This window comes from Macrobrachium rosenbergii, chromosome 47 (genome assembly GCF_040412425.1).
Source record: "Macrobrachium rosenbergii isolate ZJJX-2024 chromosome 47, ASM4041242v1, whole genome shotgun sequence".
Classification (NCBI taxonomy): domain Eukaryota; kingdom Metazoa; phylum Arthropoda; class Malacostraca; order Decapoda; family Palaemonidae; genus Macrobrachium; species Macrobrachium rosenbergii.
The window spans coordinates 43031002-43039681 of NC_089787.1; positions in this window are offsets into that span (position 1 = coordinate 43031002).

Below are 8680 nucleotides of genomic sequence, written 5' to 3' on the forward strand. Positions count from 1 at the left end.
AATCTCTCTAAGGCACTAACAATATCAGGATACTTGGCACCATCGACCAAGAGCTCCTTCAGATTAGGAGTGCTACCGAGCTGGTTGAAGGGCATGATAATTGGATCGTCATCTGGCAGCTGAAAGTAGGCATCAGTCCATGACCTTTTTTGGGTACCCACAAATTTGCCTCTCCAATCAGAACCAGTAAAATTGTGGAACCCAACAAGAGTTTGACTCTTTGGTCGACCTAAAGCAGCAACCCTTCCAAGGACATCGGTCAACCATGCTTAGGTCCCTTGCCAGTGACAAAAGTTAGCTTGGTCATTGCTCCCAGATGGTCTCGTGAAGCAATATCCATCAATAGTAGGAGTACATCTGTGTCCGGGGACCACACATGGGTGTCACATGCGGTACACTCTGCAATGGAATCAAGGACGTGGAGTGGTCTCAGTGTGTCTGCTCCCTCATGTTCATGGTATTCCACTGTGTCAGATGCGGAGTGAGGCAGAGCTGCTCGAGCCTGATTGCCGTAAACAACAAGCTTCATTTCTGATTAAGAAAAGTCATCAAGAAGAGCTTGCACAGGATACTCAGCAAGGCTTTCTTTCATCTTGTTTAAGCTCAGCAGTTCCTAGAGTGAGATCTTAGCCAACACCATGTCATCAGGAATAATGATGTGATTTGAAGCAGCTACCTCTGACAATCTCTCTTTGCACAAGTTTTGGATTTCAGGGAATTTCCTAGGTACCAATCAAATATAACATGGGTTTCTTGATTTGGGTTTGACATTTGCCTGTTTTGTTTGATGAAGGCATCTCTGAAGTCTAGCATTTTCTTCATTCTAGGTGTTTTTTTTTTTCATTCTTTGGACTACCCCCACTGCATCAATGACCATGACCTTGACACTGCTCTTGCTATTTAAAATATCTTCACCAGCATGAGCTCCTACACATGCAGTTGGGTCATCTCCATAACTTACACATGCATGCTTAGTGCGTGCATTATACTGGATTTGTCCGTAGGTATCAGTAGGGATCCATCAGGGCTGAACATGATCGCAGTACCACAGCGAGCTTGAAGTCTTCGATAATCTTTTCAAGTGGAGGAAGTGAATCGCTCCTAAATCTTTGTATCAGTAGTATCTGTTGAAGCAGGTTACGCCCTTCACGTAGCTTGTAGACTTGTTCACAGACACATACTTGCTTCCTGGCCATCCAGGTACTGAATGTTTTCAGATTCATCTTTTTCATTGGGTCCCACACCGATACTTCAGGACCTTTGAAAAGTCAAACTTATGGAATTCAGTTTGTGCCTTCTGGTCCCTTTGTAAAATGTCAGACTTCGCCTCATCTCACACAACCAAGGATGATACAATGCTCTTCAGCAGAGTGCTGGTGACGTAGGGATTGCCCTGGCAGTGTGCAATGATAAGATTGCTGAGGCAGCAATGCATTGGAGGTGGAGCAAACAGTTATGTCACCCTTGAGCTGATAGTTTTCTTTTGTTGAGTTTGGACAGTTTGATGGTAAGTTATCAATAAAGCTTTTCATGTGTCGAGCTAGATGAGGTCCAATGAGCAACATGCGATCCAGGGCTACAGGAGTCTGGGTCAAGCCGAGTAACCCTCCAATACCCTTGAGCATCTTGATGTGCTGCCCTAGGTTTTGGTCACAAAAAGTGTAATTCACCAGGCCACAGGACACAATTTGAGTTTCCAACTGACTGCTGAATCTTGAGTGCTCACTCATATAAATCGATGTCAAGTGTGATCTTGTAGAAAACAGAAAGTCACATATGCATTAGTTACATAAAGACATTAGATGCACAGCGAATAAAAGCAGTTCCACGTCAGTCTGAGCGATATTTGGCTCAAATTGCTATGGCCTAGGACCTTAGCCATGTATACTGACCTTACAATGTAAAAATAACATTACCATTGAACTCGGTGACCCTTAAAACTCTAAAAAAGTGGTATTACTCAATCATATACAACACTTTTCCGAGTCGCCCTATTTTGGGGGACCCTGGGGGGATGGCACACCCAGAAAAAGTCTCGAATCAAATGCAAACTAAAAATGGGCAATCATTCCCATGGTAGCCAAAATCTGAACATGACCGTCTCCACTATACTGTTTGGTTAAGGAATTTCTTTATTGCTTCTTTACTTTGACACTACCAAAATCCATCCATTATACAAACCTCAGAGTTCTTTGAGTTCTTCATGCATTACTTTGGGTATAATTTTCAATTTACCAAGCGACAGGCAATCAAACCTTCTCCAAACAGATACTTTACAATTCCGTACTCCAATGATCTTCATGAACTTGAGAGGAGCCTTGTTATTGTCTAGCCAAGTCCATAATACACTGCTTTTCTCACGTCCCTTTTGTTTAAAAGATATGAGTTACTCTAATGATAAGATTATTATATAAGTAACAAATTTAACCAACAAAAATTTCACGATAAATAAACAAAGTACAACGAGATGCAAAAAAGAGGTTCATGCTTGTGTACAGAACCCATAAAATAATGCGAATAAAAAGCCATTTACAACAACAACAACAACGACAACAAGAGCATCAGTGAGAAAATGACTCCATGTCGGTTTAGTTCAACTAACACCACTCAGTGCCTCTCGCTACAGCTTGTGGCACAAAAATGCCGGGTGCCGTAGTATCCTGCGGGCACAGGACGTAAGCAGATATTCCGGAGCGCCACAAGCTACGGCTATTAATGCAGGAGAGGAGGAAATGAAAGAATCACCGCGTGGCAAACGGCAAATTTCAGCCTTTGCGTGACACTGAACGATTGTTAGTAAGATTACCGTTTAAAGCTGGTTATTAAGAAAAAAAAAAGTTATCACGCATACTCATACGCAGGAACAAACACCTTATACATCCCTATGCATATACAATGACATACATGTGTCTAAATGCACACTACAGGGGATATTACGTCAATATATACTAAATAATTATCGTACGCGAGGTTATTTCGTTACTTTGCCCCTGAGGGCATACTATGACAGCGTAAATACAAAAAGGAATATTGATATAACGCACACACGTTATGCTGCATACAATATTTGTATGTGACTGGGGTTTACAGTTAAGAATATATCTACGTGACAGCGGCCCTTAACCAATATTGGGATATTTAAAAACCTAACAAGAGGAGGTGGAGGGAGACGGAGGGAGGGAGGGAGGAAGAGAGACAGTACTTCTGTTTTTTATAATTAAGAAATCATTTTTAAAGTCTACCGATTTCATTAATCCGATGTCAATATATCATAAATATAATTCAAAAAAATGTTTATAAAGTAAATGATAAATACATACACACACACACACACACACACACACACACACACACACACACATATATATATATATATATATATATATATATATATATATATATATATATATATATATATATATATATATATATATATATATATATATATATATATATATATATATGAGGAGAGTAAATAAGCCGTTGACGAATGGAGAGACACCAAGAGCTGAAGGGATTACGAGTCAGACGTTGCAGGCCGGTGGAGATGGTGCAGTTGAAAGGCTGCCCAAGGTTTTTAATCGCTTTTTTTTTTTAACTTTCGTGTGTTTAATAATACCTTTGACTTGAAATTTATGCTCACTTTCCCTAGCACATTCTCTTCTGAAGGCCTTAAAATGGGCCGTGTCATCAGGTATAAATATCTCATGTTACTTTATCGTGCTGAACGACAGGTTTCAAGTGAAAGGTAAAAGGAACAATTGTTCCCCAGCAGAGAGGTAAAGAGGATAAAGGCGACTGTAAGTATTATAGGGACAAAATGTTACAAGGTATATGGTAGAATTCTGATTCAGAAAGCAAGACAGAATGATTAAGGGAATGATAGGAAAAGAATACTATAGGGTTGAACAAGGAAGAGGTATATGAATCAAGTGCCTGAATGAAACAATTACGTGAGACGTTCGAAAGGAAAAAGCTGTGCGCGGCACACAAGGATCTGGAAAAAGCTCTGTTGGAATCAACAGTGATGCAATGTTGCGGTGTTAAGAGAGGAGTTTCTGGGGAGCGATTTTATGTTTTAATGAAGGAAGGAAAGTGTGTGTCGAGCAGTAGTTTGGTAAGTAAGTGGCTATGTGACAATGGTGTGTTTTGTCTACTTGGGTATTATATTTTTATGGATAGGGTGATGCACAACGCCAGTGCCAAGGCATTATAATGAAGTACGTAGTTGTTTAGAATGGTTGATAGTTGTAGAATGTACAGTACTGACTGGGTATAGTGAATACTCTAGTAAAAGTTTGAAAGGGTTTGCAAGAACAGTAAATTCAAGGTAAATGTGACCCAGAGTAGGGTTATAAGGGTAAGTGCAAACCAAGAAGATGGTAAAAGAATGGATGCATATGATTATTAGTATAAAATTTTGGGAGTTAACATAATGAATGGTGGTAGGATGTGAGAAGAGGCGATTAACAGGATAGTTTTAACAATAAGCGTAGTGTGCAAAAGATTTGAGAAAAAAAATTTAACTGTCTATATGGAAGCTACGAGCTGCATTAATGATGAGCCAAGACTCCTCTCATAGAGGATGTGTGGATGTTGAGTGCCAGTGGAAGAAAAATTGTAGCTATCATGGGGATAAACTGTTTGTGTAGTTTACATAGCACAACAGGCACTGGAAGAGTAAGAAATGTAGAGTCAGGAAAAAGTGGTAAAAAGGTTAGTGTTGGTGAAAGGACGAATCAGTGTGTCCGAAGATGGTCTGCATATGTGGAAGGAATGGGTGGTGACGAGTTGGAGGAAAGAGTATATATATTCTGAGGAGTTAAGATGGAGAAGTGAAAGACACAGAAAGAGTTGGATAGTAACATGAAAGAGGTACTGGGATGAAGGGGCTCAATATCCAGGAAGTGCACACAAGTCAGAAGTGAGTGGAAAAGCTCATGTACAAAAGTCTGATGAACATTCTGTGTAGGCGTAAGATGCTGTTAATACTGCAGAAAATGTAAGTACTTCAAGTATGAATGAGGAGTGAACACTGGGGCCACGCCAATTAAAGGAATCGGGTCAAATATATATATATATATATATATATATATATATATATATATATATATATATATATATATATATATATATATATAATATATAATATAAATCTATAAAAGTTAGTGAGAAGTGTGAAGCTCAGAAGTGTTAAGAGGTAGGAGGAGAAGCAGATCTACAACTGATACATGGAACAGAAGAGACTAACAACGTCATTAGACACACAATGGATTTAACAGAATGTTCCGAAAGTGTTCCAACTAGCCTCAGCATGCTTGTGAGTGTATGTATGTATACATGTATTTGTACATACATATATATATATATTACATACATACTACCAGACCAACCCAGTGCTGCCCGGAAAAACTCCTTGTACCTTTTACCCAGGTATTACTGTGGTGACTGTCCATTTATCCAGGTATTACTGTGGTGACTGTCCATTTATCCATGTATTACTGTACTAACTGTCTCATTCATCCAGGTATCACTGTGCTGTCCCTTTTACCCAGGTATTACTGTGCTAACTGTCCCTTTTATCCAGACATTCCTGTGGTGACTGTCCCTTTTATCCAGGTATTACTGTGGTGACTGTCCCATTTATCCAAATATTACTGTACTGTCTGTCCCTTTTATCCAGGTATTACTGTGGTGACTGTCCATTTTATCCAGATAGTGCTGTGGTGACTGTTCACCAGTTATTACTGTGGTGCCCGTCACATTTATCCAAGCATTACTGTTTTTAATGTCCCTTTTATCCAGTTATTACTGCGCTGACTGTCCCTTTTATCCAGATATTACTGTGGTGACTGTCCATTTTATCCAGATAGTGCTGTGGTGACTGTTCACCAGTTATTACTGTGGTGCCCGTCACATTTATCCAAGCATTACTGTTTTGAATGTCCCTTTTATCCAGTTATTACTGCCCTGACTGTCCCTTTTATCCAGGGATTACTGTGGTGGCTGTCCCATTTATCCAGGTATTGCTGTGGCGGCTGTCTTATTTATTGAGGTGTTACTGTGGTGACTGTCCCTTTTATCCAGGTATTACTGTCTGTCCTTTATATCCAAGGATTACTGTGCTGACTGCCCATTTTATCCAGGCATTACTGTGGTGACTGTCAATTCTATCCAGGTATTACAGTGGTGACTGTCATTTTTATCCAGGTATTACTGCAGTGACTGTCAATTTTATCCGGGTATTACTGCAGTGGCTGTCCATTTTAACTTTATGGTATCGAGTACATGAAATGAGGTATGATAACCCCGTAGTTTATTTACACATGCAATAAGGTATGATAAACCTGTAGAGTTTATTTACCACATAAATTACAAAGGGACGAGGGAAGAGGGATGTGGGAAGGGGAAAGGGGAAGACGGTACGGGTTTGAAACCTACCCTATTATCTAAGTTGGGTCAAATGATAGCCACGTGCCAAACTTTGTTTAGATCGGTCAAGCAGTTCGGATTTCTATAGCGCACAAATATGCAAACAAACAAACATATATAAACGTACAAACATTCACTTTTATATATAAGATATTTATATATATATATATATAATATATATATATATATATATATATATATATATATATCTAATCGTAGTTTAACTTATAAACAATAGAAATTTAGCTCTACCAAAACCTAAATGGAAACTGAATAACACGTGTGGTTAAAGCTGGAACACTTAAGGAAATTTTCTACTGATTACCACGAAAAAGAAAATTCATGGGCGATTTTAAGACGAGAGTTTGAGATTACTCAGCCTGCTTATAGATTAGCCTACTAACGATATGGCTAACAGAGAATCATCTTCGTAAATATATTCCAACGGAGGCAGGGCCATTCTTAGCAGAAAAAATCTCATTTGCAAACTGGACGACCAACGAGATACAGTACTGAAAAGTAACTGGGTAGGGAGAGGTACCCTCAAAATTATTCTTATTCCACTCTCACAGCAAAAGATTCTTAAATTCAGTATCCAAGATCAAAGAAATAGGAATAACTAATTAATGGTGGTAGAAAGAAATGCAGAGAGAGAGAGAGAGAGAGAGAGAGAGAGAGAGAGAGAGAGAGAGAGAGAGAGAGAGAGAGAGATTCTTGGGCATTCATCTCCAGAAATTCTGCACATCCGGGACGAGGAGGCGAGATTGCATGAGAGGTGCTGTGCCCATCACTTTATAACAACATCTCCTTCGAATGACTCCTGAGAACATCTCGCACTAATGGCGATAGATTGAGGATCTGAATGCGAGTAATAATAGCCGTGGATTCGACGAAGCCGCGGTTAACAGGCCTCTTAAATCCAACGTTCCTCATTTACGACAGGGCGACTGTCCCGTTTAGGATTTTACGAGGCATGAATATGCCATTTTCCTTTTTATAAAGCCGTTTTTCCTTGGTCCACTGACTATAATGCCGTGTAGTGACAACAAACGGTAGCGCTTAGAAGTAGCGCCATTTTTCCGTCCGTAGTAACAACACGAAAGACTCCTCCCATACCCCCTTTCTCTTTTCTTCTTTTTTCTTGTTGCTCTTAGTTCCTACTGACCGCATCGCGAAATACAGAGCCTATAAGAGTACGCCTTCAGTAACATTCCTCGATCTTTCAAACTTACCAAAGAAGAAAATGGCTAATGGAAAAGAAACAGCAAATGAACTTTCCGAATACAAAAACTCAAGATGACTAAAGCACTTGGACAAGCCAAATCACAAGTTCATGCAAGATAAGGAGCTGTTGCAAAGGCTTATCCATGCTAATATTTCTACTCTAGTTATTCACGTTCAAATTCGGGAATACTGAGGTATATAAATATTTAAAACTTTTTCTTTAACTCAAGGAACTGTAAACTCTTACACTGAGATCAATTAGTTGTTGGTAGAAAATGCCTCCTTAAATCTGATATTATGACTGAATGTCACAAAAGCTGAAGTGAAAAGCCATAAAAATAAAAACAGGGTCACAATTAACAAATATCAGTAATATTATTTTCATCCTTATTATGACTTATTTTACTCGTAACTTACTCTTAATATATACCTCTATGATTTTATTCTTACTAAGAAGTGGAAAGCGAAAACATTTAGCAAAATATTGCAAATAAAATAAAGAGAATCAAAAACACCATTCATCCACACAGTAAATTTTTGGGGATTATTAATTTAAAGCATAAGCTAACTAAGCGAAGTACTCCACGCCAATCAAGCACCATCAATTAAAAATTCATCTTTTTCCCTGATTAATTTCATCTCTATCGTTCTCCTAAAACCTAACCCTTCTTAAAAACAGCCCATATTAGCTGCAAAGTGAGACAATAGCGGAACTATAGAGAACCCTGGAAGATATACCTTTGTCCATTATATATTGCTCCCTTCGCAACCTTCACTGTGTAAACACGTACGCATAAATGAAGTATATGTCCCATATATCAGATGTTTATTTTCCTCTTTGTAGGGTTTGTTCTTTCAAGACAATAGGACCTTTCTGCACCAACTACTATAGTTTTTTTCACCTGAGCACCGACTAACCAAACACCACCCCACCAATCAACTTCCCCTGCCCCCCAAAAAAAGCTACATTTAGTCTCTGCTGGTTCCTCGGGCCTCAATTTGATCCGCTACCGCTCCCACTTAG